At 40.7% G+C, this 15243-nt stretch overlaps 1 protein-coding gene and 1 pseudogene across 5 annotated transcripts in view; one reads left to right on the top strand and one right to left on the bottom strand.

Annotated features, from left to right (window-relative positions):
* Positions 1-15243, bottom strand: part of Sh3d19 (SH3 domain containing 19) — a 175411-nt gene that overhangs the window by 153343 nt on the left and 6825 nt on the right. The window lies entirely within an intron of this gene.
* Positions 6129-6479, top strand: LOC144366540 (small nuclear ribonucleoprotein G pseudogene; annotated as a pseudogene).

The raw sequence follows: 15243 nt of genomic DNA, 5'->3' as shown, positions 1-15243 counted from the left end.
TAAATGGGGACATCTTTATACTACTTGGGGCGGGGAGACTGGTGCTCAATGTAGAATTACTGTCTTTAAAAAAAATCAATTTCGGGCTGGGGATGTGGCTCAAGCGGTAGCGCACTCGCCTGGCATGCGTGCGGCCCGGGTTCGATCCTCAGCACCACATACAAACAAAGATGTTGTGTCTGCCAAAAACTAAATAATAAATATTAAAATTCTCTCACTCTCTCTCTCTCACTCACTCTCTCTGTTTAAAAAAAAAAATCAATTTCAATTTGCAGAATTCTTTACTTCTTGAAATATATCATCTTCACATGCTTTCCACTGCCTCATGTCTTGAAAACTTTTAATTAAAGAGGAATTTTAACAATTAAAAGCTGCTAAAAATCCAATAAGCGATTTTTTTCCCTAAAAGTAGGAAAAACTTGTACATTTAGTTATTTCCAGATCTTCTCTTTATAACAAATAGACTATTTCAAGGAATGGCCCTTTTCCCCTCCTTTATTTCTCTAAGCTGTGAAGTCACTCAAAAATGTGGGACATTACAGAAAAAGGAATCGGGATAATAGACGGTGGAAGCTCTATTTCGACATTATCTCAACAGTGGGTACTTCATCTTTTCATGTGCTTTGTTTTATTCGAAGGCTGCCTCCGTCTCCTCACCAAATCGGACTAAGCATAGTGAATCTGCGTACCAGAAATCAGCCACGTAAGAGCTTTTTAAAATGTGTTCCTTCTCCAGGAAAAGGAGGCGAGAAGTCACTCAAAATAACCAGATTCAATTAATTTTATTCTCTTATCAATAATTGAGAAGAAACATTTTCTATCAGAAGAACAAAAGGGATTGAAATCTTTAATGGAAATCCTAATTGCCTTTCTGGATAATTATGCTCAGCCAACCCAAATTCTCTCCACAGTGTCTACGACCATACAAGCCTTTGCTTCCCATCTCCCCGTGGTGGAAATGAAGTAACTTGCCATCTGATCCCGTAGCCCCTTGGGTGCCACAGGGCCCTGTACTATAATTAACTCTGAACACCCAAGAGGGAAAGGAAGAGGGTGGGCGCAGGGTGCTTCTGGTGGAAATTGGTAAGAATACATCTAGATACTGTTGGGGAGCAGCAGCAAGAGAACATTTTGATCAGATTGGGATACGACTCCATGGAGGAGGTGTGTTGGTGGGAGTGGGTATGATGAGATAAGAGGACGGGAAAAATAAAGAGAAATTATTTCAAGAATGACTCCCACGTAACTCACTTAATCACAGCAGTGCCATTAAACGAAATGAGGAAAGACTCAGGAGGAAGAGATTTGCCAGGCTGGAAAATGGCCCCCTTAAAGATTTCCTGTCCTAATCCCCAGAATTTGTGGGTGTTACTGTACACAGTAAAAGGGTTTTAGTTAAGTATGATCAAGTGAGTATCTTATGAGGGGAGACGATCCTGGATTATGGGGCCCAATGTAACCACAAAGGCTTCTTCCTAGAGCTAAGCAGGAGGACTGGAGTCAGAGACACTCATGAGACTATGCAGAAGATACACGGATGCAGAAGGAAGAAGAGAGGAGTGCAGACGTTTGCTTTGAAGATGAAGCAAGGGACCATGAGCCAAGGAATACCGCTGGCTTCTAGAAGCTAAAACATGGATTCACTCTCAGGTCTGTAAGATGGAACGGAACCCTGCCCACCCACCCAGAAAGCCCAGAGACACTGACCTCCAGAACTGTAGGATAATAAATCCATGTTGTTTTAAGCCACTAAATTTGTAGTTAAGTTGTTTTAACAGCAATAGGAAACTAATATGGACATTAGATTTCAGAGGCCTATCAAAGTAGATATGTTGGCTGGGCAGTCACATTCAGAAGAGAGAACAGAGGGAGAGAAATGAGAACCTGTTTGAATTACGGGCCTTCCTCTCCACACCCACCTGAACAACCCACTCCACAAAAGCACTCATGCACTTTCACAAGACTTTTCCTTGAATTTCCAAGATATTCAAGAACCACCATATTCACAGAACCCCCAGACCAATATAAGTAATGACAAAGCAGCCTGTTCTATGCTACTTCCTTAAGAAGCAGGAAATCAGATAACTTTTCACTTGGGGGAGGGGAAAAAAGTTAAAAAACAAACCTTTTCCTAAATTATGCTTATTAAAAGAAAATCAAAATGTCACAGAAACCCTTAATCATAGAAAGTTTAAATCCATCATATGATTGTGTATTCCTCAATGTCTCACTTCATGCTGAAAGATTTGGTCAATATACCCCTGATTCTTTCTAAAGGTTTAATATTTAAACATTGCCTATTATTTTTTAAATTAAACTTGCTTTTTAAAGTTAATGATAACAGAAAGCTATCATATAATTGACTGCAACAATTGCAAAGCTTCAGAATTCAGGATTAATTTTATTTTATACTCCATAATACTAGGCTAGATTTAAAAAAAAAAAAAAAGAGGAGGATAGTAGTTGGTTGATCAAAGAAATTTTGTGTCAATGAATTTTAAATAATGAAAACATTTGGCCTTAAAAATTAAAATTACTGGAGCATCTTCAAAGGCAAGTATTTGGATTTTAGAGAAATCTCTTGTCCCCCTAGGAGATCCATGGAGTGATTTTTAAATCTGAAACAGAGGGCTAACATAAAAGGCCTCTGAGAGACAGGACCACAAGCAAGAGGAAAATGCACTGTGGTTCACATTTTTTGTCCAGAGTCTAACCCAGACCAATGAACAACTAGTTCTGAAATGGACATAGTTTAAACTTCTAAAAACATGTTACAGAGAAAGTAAAACTTTTCTTTTGGTGGTGCTAAGGATTGAACCCCTGGCCTTCTGCATGCCAGGCAAGCACTCTACCAACTGAGCTATATCCCCAGCTGAGAAAGTAAAACTAAAACCATGTTAACGTAGCTTTGTATTTGTCTTGCTTTTTCAGTGGGAGAGAGAGGGTACTGGGGATTAAACCCAGGGTTACTTTAGCACTGAGCTACATTCCCAATCCCTTCCTTCCTCCCTTCCTCCTTCCATCCTTATTTATTTATTTGAGTCAAGGTCTCACTAATTGCTGAGGGTCTCCCTATAAGTTGCCAAGGCTGGCCTCCTGCCTCAGACTCCAGAGTCTCTAGGATTACAGGATTATAGACCACTATGCCCAACAACCTAGCTTTCTTTTTTTTTTTTTTTTTTTTAAAGAGAGAGTGAGAGAGAATTTTTAATATTTATTTTTTTTAGTTCTCGGCGGACACAACATCTTTGTTGGTATGTGGTGCTGAGGATCGAACCCGGGCCGCACGCATGCAAGGCGAGCGCGCTACCGCTTGAGCCACATCCCCAGCCCCAACCTAGCTTTCTTTAGAGCCCAGCAGCTACCATCAGGCTTAGCCAAACCCTCCCAAGAAGGACCAATCTATTGAGCATCAGGATGGAAGCTCAATAGACTGGACTATCACAATCAGACTATCACAATCAGCTTTGCTCAACTACCTGCTACTAAGTCTTTTGAGTCTTTACAAGCAAGAAATAAATACCTACCAAATATTGAGCCATAAAATAATGCTCTAGAAAGACATTTCTGGATTATATTTTTACAGACATGAAAATAAGCTCAACAGGACAAAACTGGAAACACTCAGAAAAATATAAAGGGAATAAACATGGCCATGTTGAGAATTTGAGCTTTAGAGGAAGCAGACAATGAAAAAGCAGCAGGTACACATGGCATGATTAGTTTGCATTTTAGAAAATTCAGTTGAGTGGTGGTCCAGGAATGGATTAGAGAAGTAAGTTAGGAGTCAGAAAATGACAAAAGATGCCTGGACCGCGATGGTGGCAACAAAAATGGAGAGAACAGGACAGGGTTGAGCTCTGCAGAAGGCAGGTTCAACAGAATCTGGTCACAGTGTAGGAGAAAGCTGTGCCTTCACCAGGTCTCTGGCTTGGTATCATTCAGTGAGACAGAGAACCAGTTTAGAGTGGGAAATTAAAGTTACAGACATCAAGACTCTGCAAAAAAGAAATCCCAAAACATACTGTATTCTTACATTGAGCATTAAGTAAACAAGTTGAAAAAATTAGAATATATCCCAAAAGCTCACTGGCCAATTTATTGGCTGTAGGGGAGTCATAAAGAACAACACACAAGGAATTCCAAAACCAAGGTTTTGCCAAGAGTTTCAAACTTCTCAAACTAGCACATCTTTAAAAGGTGGCTGTGGGAGATTGTTTAGTCAGTGATTTCGCTGCTGTGACTAAAGGACTCACCCAGAACAATTGTAAAGGAGAAAAGTTTATTCCCCAGCCTCCCAGGTCTCCATCCATAGACAGCAGGCTCCATTCCTTGGGGCTCATGGTGAGGCTGAACATCACAGCAATCAGGAAACAGAGAGTCTCCACTCTCCAGATACAAAATCTAAACCCCAAAGCCACACCCCCAGTGAACCACTTCCTCTAGCCACACCCCACCAGCCTCCTTACCACCCAGTTAATCCTACCAGGGATTAATTCACTGATCAGGCTAAGGCTATATATAACCAATTATTTCTCTCCAAAATCTTCGTGCATTGTTTCACATGTGAAGTTTTGGGGAACACCTCACATCCAAACCATAACAGAGATAATACTCACTTTTTCATTGTCTGCTTCCTCTAAAGCTCAATTCTCAACATGGCCATGTAAAAGGGCTAACCATCCACTCAAGGTACCAAGTAACTTTCAGGGTACCTGAAGAATACTACCCCCCTGAGCCATTGACATCAGGTAAGCCAAAGAAACATGGGTAGAACTGACCTACGAGACTTCTGAGCATAAGTTTTAAATACTGGCACATGGCTTTTTTGTCCACTGCTCCTCTTCTCAGTTAGGGACTGATCCTGCAGCCAAGAAATAGCTCACCAGTTGAATAAGACACTGAGCTCTAGAAGTTGTAACCACAGCACTGATGTCAAAATATGACAGCTGTCTAACAAATAAGAATATGTAATTTAGTGCTGTTTCCCTTCTTCAAGTTGAAGTTTTCTGATGATTTACTAAGAAGCAACCCAACAGAAAAAAATAATAGTCGACTCTCAATCCCCAAACCTAGAATGAAGAATTTTGAACCCGAAACCTCATTGCAAAGAGTCAGCAAACTTTTCCTGGAAAAGGACTGAGAGGAAGTATTTTAGACCTACTGCCAAATAGACTGTTGCAACTACTCTGCTGAGGCAGAACAAAAGTAATTATAGACATGATGTTAATGAATGAGTATGGCTGTGTTTCAATAAAGCTTTATTTATAAACAGCATGGGATGTGACCTGAGTCTAAGTCCTTCACACTGTCAGTGGAGAATATGAGAGATGAAATCAAGGCCATTTAGCTGGCCATATAATGGGAGGCTAAGCATTTAGAATTAATGTCTTAGCTGGGCATGGTGGCCCGTGCCTGTAATCCCAGCAGCTCAGGAGGCCGTGACAGGAGGATCCCGAGTTCAAAGCCAGCCTCGGCAAAAGCGAGGCTCTAAGCAACTCAGTGAGACCCTATCTCCAAATTTAAAAAAAAAAAAAAAATGTATGTCTTTTGAATCCAATCCTCTAGATCAGGTTCTGTTGTGTCACAGATGAAAATGAAACACAAAGGAAAAATAAAGCAGAGAATGCTAAGGGTAGGCTCTCATTATGTTAAACAATTTGGTTTTAAATGAGAATTTGCTTCTTGAATGATTATATAGCTTTCAGGAAAACAAGTAAATATCATAAAACCAAACATATCAGCAAATGATAAATTAGCAGTATTTTGAAAAATGATCTTCAGAGGAAACACAATTATATACTCCATTCCTACCATCATTTCCTTGAACAGCTTATCAATCATTTCTTTTATCAATAGGACAGTATTTGCAATAATCATTACAGTAACTCATCTTAGGGGAAAATAGGTTTTTAAAAATACCATAATGAGCCACAAATACTATACTAGTCCCGCAGGAGATGATGACTTCTCATGGTGTTGTTCTGTTAGTGGGTTTTTTGTTTTGTTTCTTGCTGGGGATCAAATTCAGGATCGCAAGTTCAAAGCCAGCCTCAGCTACTTAGCAAGACCCTGTCTCTAGATAAAATATAAAAAAGGGCTGGGAAAAGCATCTCTGAGCCTGCAGAGTAGACTATATGAGCAAAGCTCACCCTCCCGAGCTGAAAAGATTTATGGACAAGAAGTTATCATTGAAATTAAACGGTGGCAGACATGTTCAAGGAATACTGCGGGGATTTGATCCCTTCATGAATCTTGTAATAGATGAATGTGTGAAGATGGCAACTAGTGGACAACAGAACGATATTGGAATGGTGGTAATATGAGGAAACAATATCATCATGTTAGAAGCCTTAGAACGAGTATAAATAATGGCTGTTCAGCAGAGAAATCTGTGTCCTCCTTCCAGAAGCCCTGTTTAACTATGACTTGAAAATTGGGTCATGTACATTTTCATATTAAACTTTTTGTTAAATAAACTTCAATAGCAAAAAAAAAAAAAAAGCGGGGGGGGGGCCTGGGATGTGGCTCAGTGGTTAAGCACCCCCAATCCCCTGGTTCAATTGCTGGTACCAAAAATTAAAAAATAAATAAATAAACTGGCAGAAATTGACTGTTTTTAGAACTCTAGAAATAAACCAAAAGTCTACAGCAATAATAAAATAATCAAGAAAAACTAGCTGGATTTTAATGAAAATAGTGAGCTTTGTGTCATTTGAAATTTCCTTGATTCCTTTCCCCTTCCCCTGATCAGCAGTAACCTTAAAAATATCAGCCTGGTGGGTCAGTGGTAGAGTGGTAGAGTGCTTGCCTCATGTGTGAGGCACTGGGTTTAAATAATTAAATAAAATAAAGGTCTACCAACAACTAAAAAAAAACAAACTTCATCCTGGAGCTGGGGCTGCAGCTCTTGGGTAGAGAGCTTCCCTAGCAAGCGCTGAAGCCCCGTTTGATCCCCAGCATCCCACACACAGACATACAAAATGGCATTCCCAGTGCTGGTGTAAACTAGAGAAAGCACAACAAACTTCATTCACAAAGAATTGTAATCATTTGTTCTGACCTGTCGGTTGGCTCCCAAGAAGTCCAGCAAAAAGACTGTACTCTCTCAGGGCTAAAGTGGAGAGCTGGAGGGTATTTGCTGAAAATATTTACCAACCAACAAATAAATACATTAATTGCTGTTACATGAGAATAACAGTTGGTAAGTAAAAGACTAATCCAAAAAGCTGGTAGGAAGGCTAGTGAGCAAAATGCTTTGGGGAATAAGAGTTTTGAAAGTCCCCATATATTCCTGTGAATCCGGAAGGCCAACTGCCTTCCCAGAATAGGCCCTGACTCAGAGAAGACCTGAGAAGGCCCTCAGCTCTCACCTCGCTGACCACCAGGCCACCTACAGCAAGGCCACCTACAGCAAGGCCACCTACAGCAAGGCCACCTACAGCAGAGCTCATCTGCAAAGATGGGAGGTTCCTTTTAGTTCTAGACATTGAAGGAAAACATTTGTCTCATCACTGGCTACCCACTAAACAAATGAAACAAACTTCAGTATCACACATGACAGAGAATACAGACTTTACAAAACTAGTTTAGAAAAGTTAACACGTAGTAAATGACTATCACTATAACAAACAGCGATAACAAACCCTAGGAAGGGAGAACCATCTGATTTTGTCTGATTAGCCACATGTTAATATTCAAAATGTCTGATTTTCAACAAAAATTCATGAGGTATGCAAAGAAACAAGAGGCAGTGCCCCCACAAGAAAGAAGTAATCTATATAAATTGTCCTTCTGGAAGCCCAGACACTGGACTTGCTAGATAAATACTTTAAACCGGCTATTTTAAAAATGTTCAAAGCACTAAAGACACTGTTAAATAGAATAAAAAGATAAGCTGAAGATAAACTAGAAGAAAATATTTCCAAATCCAATTCTTCATTATCTTCATTAAACATTCACTGGAATCCTATGAGGTGATCAGTACCAAATTACATTAATAAGGTTTACAAAAATCCCTGCATTCAAGGAGCAACTGAAAGATTTGTTCTAAACATTATAAGTGCTCATCATTCTATTCAACAGTAATGACAATATAATTCAGGTTTGACACTAAATGTTCAGTATCGCTGCCCCTTTCCTGGAGACGCTGTCACATGCGATGTTAGCAACACTGTACTTATAACTCACATTTATGCCCTACATCCCACGCGTCACTAACCTGGGGAACTGGTCCTCAGAAAATTCTTTTCTTTCTTGCCCAGATTGGTCTGTGATTCCTAGGTTCAAGAGATGCCCCCGCCTCAGGCTCCCAAGCAGCTGCAACTACAGGTGTGCGCCACCTCAGAAACACATTCACGCTCCTGCACAATTCAGGGCATTTGGAAAATGGAGGCTGCTGCAATCAATCTTAATGACCACTCTTCCCAGTGTCTCCCTCCTTATGTAAAAATTGACTGCTTTTTTTTTTTTTGGCTAAATATCCAAATACACATTTCAACTTTATCTTTATTTATTTATTTATTTATTTATTTTTATATGGTGCTGAGGATCGAACCCAGGGCCTCTCAGGTGCCAGGCGAGGACTCTACCGCTGAGCCACAACCTCAGCCCCACATTTCAACTTTAAGATGCAATTCTGGGCTGGGGATGTGGCTCAAGTGGTGACGTGCTCGCCTGGCATGCGCGGTGCACTGAGTTCAATCCTCATCACCACATAAAAATAAGATAAAGATGTTGTGTCCACCAAAAACTGAAAAATAAATATAAAAAAAATAAAATAAAATGCAATTCCACGGAGACTCAAGGGGGAAGAGCCTCTGTGCCTGTACTGCTGGGGCTGCTGGAAGGGGAGTTGGGGAACCCATGCAGTGGGCTGCGTCCACCCCATCCTTCCCAGCAGCGCCTGCCACCCTGGCATGCGGTGGCTGGGAAAGAGCCTGAGCTCAGGAGTTGAGGCCCCATGGAAATGCTTTGCAGTCACAGGCAAGAACATCTCCAAGGGAAGCTGTTGCAAAGGCTCCAAGCGCTGGACTTGACATTCACCTAGTACCAGGCAGCCCCAAACCCAGCACGTCTGTATTGATGGCACCAAGTGGCAAACATCTAAAACCTTTGGAACTCACATAAAAGTAAAATGTTAAGTGCTATCCTGAGAGAGCATATTCTTTCTTCTCAACAGGGTGAGCCATGGGCAGAGTAGGAATTTACTTTTCAACCTTTTATACATAGCATCCAGGTTAGAATAGAATGTAATCAAAGCAAAAATAAAGGCTACATTACAGTATTTTTTTTAAAAGTCAAGCCTATTCTATTTGCAGGCTAAGTATTGAAAGTACATGCCAAGAGTTGTTCTGAGCTGTGGGGATTAACAATGAACAAACTGAGTCTCTACCCCATGGAATTCACATGGCTGAAAATGTACAGGTCCTGCCTGTAGCCTGTCAACTTGACCCTCTCTCCATCCTAGGAACCCCCAGTGTATTCCAGGCCCAACACCCCATCTGACAGAACTGTAGGTACTTCTCTCAAGCAGGTGGCCATGTAGGTACAAGATCTGCCACCCCAGCAAAGGGACAGGGGATAGATCTGAACAGACAGCTATCTATAAGTCTGCCAGACCTCTGAAGTCAATGAGCATGAGAACCCTGCCCAAAGGGGCATCCTGTGCAGGACCATGGCTGGCCAACCTTATTTTTGGCGGGGGCGGGGGGGGGGGGGAACTACACAACAGGGATTGAACTGAGGGGCACTGGACCACTGAGCCACATCCCCAGCCCTATTTTGTATTTTATTTAGAGATAGGATCTCACTGAGTTGCTGAGCACTTGGTGAGGCTGACTTTGAACTCAGTATCCTCCTGTCTCAACCTCCCAAGTTGCTAGGGTTACAGTCATGTGGAACCACACCCGGCCCTGGCCAACCTTCTTAGAACTTTTATTCTTGGGGAGAGAAACTGCAACAAAGACAGCCCATTATTCAGGACCTTAATAAGACATGAAAATAGACATAATCTGACTCCATAAAAATGGTGGTGTCACTAATATTAGGCACAAGAGAGTCAATCCTACTGACAAAAGAATGTTCCTGGTGTAGCTACATGCTGTCAGTTTCCTAGACTTACTCTTATGTCCAAATAACTTCTGAAACTACATCCTGTGTCTTTCTACTCCCTGTGTTTCCTTACAATAAGTCTCCATCAGCTGAGGCCAGCAGAACAAGCCTCTATTTCTTGCAAGCTAAAAGTTTATAACTAATACATGCTGTGTGAATTTTAGTTACTTCAGTGACAGTTCACTACACCATTCATCATGTGAAACCTGGAGACTATACAATAGCAAGGATGGAATAAAATCCATGTATAAAATTCATAATAGGACTCAAGTTTCTGCACAGCAAAATAATCAATAATGAAATGAAAAGGAAATAATCAAATGAAAAGGAAGCCCATGAAACTGGAGAAAATATTTGCAAACCATATAAGAGATTAATATTTGATAAGAGATTAATATCCAAAAAAAGAATTCATAACAGCAAAAAAAAAAAAAAAAAACTAGATCTTAAAATAGGCAAGGGAGCTGAACAGACATTTTTCCAAAGAATACACATAAATGGCCAACAGGTCTATGGAAAGATTTTCAACATCATTCACTAGTCATTAGGTTTTGCAAATCAAAACCTCAGTGAGATATCATCTCTCACACCTGTTAGGATCAAAAGTCAAAAGATAAATGTTAACAAAGATATGGAAAAAAAGAAAACGCTTACATGCTCTTGGTATTGGGTTTGATTCCAGCATCACAAAAAAAAAAAAAGTAACTAAGTGAGATGTAGATATATTAATTAGCTTGATTGTAATAGTAATTTCACAATGTCTAAGTATGTGAAAACATTGTACACCTTGAATACATACAACTTTTATTTATCAATCATACTTCACTAAGGCTAATAAAGGAAAAAATGCATGGTTGATTCTGTTTATTCTGTTTGACTAAAGGCATCACAACATGAATTACTTATGATGGGAAAATGTAACCATCCAAAAGATAAAAAATTACATTGAAAACACTCACCATCATGTTCTTCAACTAGACTCAACAGTTCTCACCTCCCACAGACTTCAAAAAATCCAGTTCTTACCAAGTATTCTGGAAGTAATTAATCAGGCAATCTGAGTGTAGGATCATGAACTTATGTCTTTTTGAAGCTTCCCAGTTGATTCTCATGTCCTGTCAGAATTGAGAATCCTGGCCCCATGGGCTTATTACTCAAAGTGTGTTTCAGGGTCCACGAGCAGCAGCATCACCTAGAGCTTGTTAGAAATGCAAAATCTCTCTGCTTAATGCAAAAAGAACCTATAGAACCTGTACTTCTAGCTACTTGGAAGGCTGAGGCAGGAAGATGGCTTGAGCACAGGAATTCAAGATTAGCCTGAGCAACACAGAGAAACACTGCCCACCCCATCTCAAAAATAAAGAAAAAATGATGAGCACAGTGATGCATGCCTGTTAACCCAACTCAGAGACTGAGGCAGGAGTATCACAAGTTCAAGGCCAGACTCAGCAACTTAGCAAGGCCCTAAGCAACTCAGTAAGACCCTGTCTCCAAATAAAATATAAAAAAAGCTGAGGATATGTGTGGTTCAGTGGCAAAGCACCCCTGGGTTCAATCCCTGTAAAAAAATAATTTTTAAAAAAAATTAAATAAATAAAAAGAAATGCAGGGTCTCAGGGTCTACCTAAAATCTGCTAAACCAGGATCTTCATTTTAGCAAGACCTCAGGTAACTTGGCATTATAAAGTTTAAAAGCACTGCTCAGATTTCCCATTGCTACAGAAACATGAGAAATACAACCATGTTCTAAAATGGAATACCTCAAGAAATTTTCTATGAAGAAGAAACAGAACAGGGTGGGAGATATCTGTGACATTGAGACATTTTACATTATTAAGCATCTAGTTAAAAGTAACATTCAAAAACATGTCTGCACATTTTGAAAATTTGCAGGCCCCACCTACAGACCACACCCCAGTCCATGGCAATAGTTACACCTGGACTGAGGAAAGCAGATTTAACTTTACTCTCCAGTCAGCTTCAGTAATGTCCTCTGAGCTGGTGTGAGCTAAGGGGTCTCAACAAGTCCTTGGGAAGAAATGAAGAAACAAGCAGTGTGGTGGCAAGATAAAAAGGGAGTACTGCCACCAGCGGCCCACACTGGGGGTCTTCCAGTGCCCCGGGAACACCTCTGTACTAGCTTCCAGGACTGTTTGGAAATGGTGATATTTATTGCCAGAAAAACTATTTTTTTACTTCTTGTGCAAACATTTTCTGTGCCCATTGTTCTTAATCAGGACTCAGAGAAAAGCATTTCACTATCTTCCAGTGCAGTGATACTTGGATTAAAGTATCTCCTGGAAACAAAGTTCCAATAAAATCAAGGCGGCCGTACTGAGAACAGATGAACTCTGGACTCGGAGCACCAGGCCTGGCTTCTATTTACAAGCTCCTGCTTCACTGCCTCAGAGAAGGGACAAAAATCACCTCCCTTCACAGCTTCTAGGTGTTCTCGACTAAGCTGGCACTAGGCAAAATAACAAAAGCAGAAAAACGCTTTCAGATTCCACAGTGTTCCGTTTTGGTACCCTTCAGTGTCCAAGGATAACCATGACCTCCTTCCAAAACTACACATCACACACATAAACCGTAAGTTTACAAACATGTTCCCCATAATGAACCTCTAGAGGAACCAGAGAACCAATAATCTCCATTCAAAGATGCAACAAAAAATACAGGAGAACGGCTCGTAAAACCAAAGTGTCTTGTCCAAGGTCAAATTATTATTTAGTGAACCTCATTTTCAAACAGTACATTTCAGCTTAGTAGAAGGGAAGGGAGACAGTAAGATCCAGTTGGAATCTCTCAGGAACTGCCATGGGATGGCAATTAGAGAGGCTTAAGCTAACAGCGACTTTAACAAGAGGGTCTTTTCCCTCCAATACAGGAAGGCCCAGGCAGTGGAGAGTTCACTCTGTTCTGCTCCGCCCCCTCTGCACTTGGTTTCCATCCTCAAGGTAACTCTATGGCCCAGGGCGGCTAGTGAACTACACATCCATCCTTCTCCCTGGGGTGCTACGGTTTGCATTTTCAGGGTTTCCAGAATGTCCATGTGTTGAACAGCCTGTGGCACCACCAGAAGTGTGTGGAGGTGGTGGACCCTTTAGGAGGCAGGGTCGAGTGGAAGGAACATAGGTCCCTAGGGGCGTGTTCAAAGAGGATGGAGACCACAGCGCCTTCCTTCTTTCTTGGCTTCTGGCCAACCTGTGGAGGGCAGCTTCCTTGGCCACTGAGTCCCAGCCGGGAGGTACTATCTTGCCACAGGGTCAAGCAACCATGGATGGAAACCTCTGAAACCAGGAACCAAAATAAATCTTTCCTCTTTATATATGAATTATCCCAGGTATTGTGTCACATTAATGGAAGGCTGGCTAATACATTGTAGGAGGGGGAAGAAAGGTAAGAAGGAAGAAGGAAGATAAAGAGAGAGAAAGAGAGAGAAAGAAGAAAAAGGAAGGGAGGGAGGGAAGCAGGAAGGAAGGAAGAAAAGTATTCTGCTAGGCCAGGTGACACATATCTGTAATCCCAGCAACTCAGGAGGCTGGCTAAGGCAGGAAGGATGTAAGTTCAAGGCCAGCCCTGGTAACTTAAGTCTCCAAATAATAAATAAAAAGGGCTGGAGATACAGCTCAGAGGTAGAACGCGCCTGGCTTCAATCCTCAGTACAGCAGAGAGTTAGATAATTTAAGGTCACATAGTTAGCAAGAAGCCAAGAAATGAGCCAAGAAAGTCTAACTATCTTAGGCTAACTCCATTGGAAAGTAACCTTGGACCACTTATTCTTACTTACACTCTTTAAATTGTACTAGTCTAACTGTCCCTAACTCTACAGTGTTCCGTTCTTTAAAAGCAACAGACTGATCATATGTATCTTTTTTTTTTAATTCCCAGAAATTTCTGCATGAATTGTATTGATGGAGATAAATAGGTCTTCTTAAAGAATTTGGTAAGTGCAGGTGGGGTTTTTTGTTTGTTTTTGAGACAGTGTTGCTCGGGCTGGCTTTGAACTCCTAGACTCAAGTGACACTCTTGCCTCAAGCCTCCTCAAGTAGCTGTGCAGTGCAGATTTTTAAACAGTGTGTAAATATTCTCTGGGACTTGAAATAACTTTCTCAAAATAAGTTAGACAACTATGGAATTCTAGAAATTAAAAAATAATAAATTTAAAAAATTTTCTGTGCTAGTGGCACAGAAGAACAGTGGTTTAAAACGGAGCCACCAGCTCTGGGGAAAATACAGCCTGGCATGCTATATGAATCAATGAAAAGACACTGCCTTGTGATTTGTGATGTACAATATAGGTAACTGAGTTTTAGCTCTACCTAGTTGTGTAACTTTAGAAGAAGTCTTCTAACATTTCTAAGTCTCAGTTTACTCATCTTTCAAATGGGCATTATAGTTCAACCCCCACCATTACCAAAAAAAATAAAAGAGAAGGATAAAACTTACCCTCTTCCCTCTCAAGTTGTTGAAAGAATCAAATTAAATGAAGTTATGAAAGCCCTTTCTAAACAGAAAAGCACTTGATAAATGTAAAGAATTTCTAAAATATAGCAAGCAGCCTGCTGGCATGAACATGTGGCACATAATAGTAAATGACTTTTATTATCAGTCAGTGTGATAACTCAGAAAAACACTGACTTTTACTTTAAATTGATCTGGATTCAAACACCCATTCTACCACTGACTAGTTGAGAGAGCTTGGGGCAAACTGCTTAAATATTTTTGAGCCTCAGTTTTTCAATATAATAAGAAAAATAACATCCACCTCACAGAGGAGAACAGATAAACAATACCTGGCTCACAGTGAACACAAGGATTCTGTGACCTCATTCTGATGATATTCAAGGTATTTTACTTACAGTACACCCGATGATGACAGTTCTAGATGATCCTTGATTTACAAGGGGTTATGTCCAGATAAACCTTTCAAAATATCTTAAGTCGAAAATGCACTTAACATACCTCATTTACCAAACTTCCCAGCTCAGCCACACAGCAAACCTTGGAACGTGGGTTGTTTCCATCGTGTTCTGAGGCTGGCTGGGAGCTGGGCTGCCCCATGCTAGGCTGCAAAGAGGCTCCTACCACACATGACCAGCCCAGGAAAGGTCCAAATTCAAAATTTCC

This window comes from Ictidomys tridecemlineatus, chromosome 9, assembly GCF_052094955.1.
Source record: "Ictidomys tridecemlineatus isolate mIctTri1 chromosome 9, mIctTri1.hap1, whole genome shotgun sequence".
Classification (NCBI taxonomy): domain Eukaryota; kingdom Metazoa; phylum Chordata; class Mammalia; order Rodentia; family Sciuridae; genus Ictidomys; species Ictidomys tridecemlineatus.
This window is presented reverse-complemented; position numbering and strand designations above follow the sequence as displayed.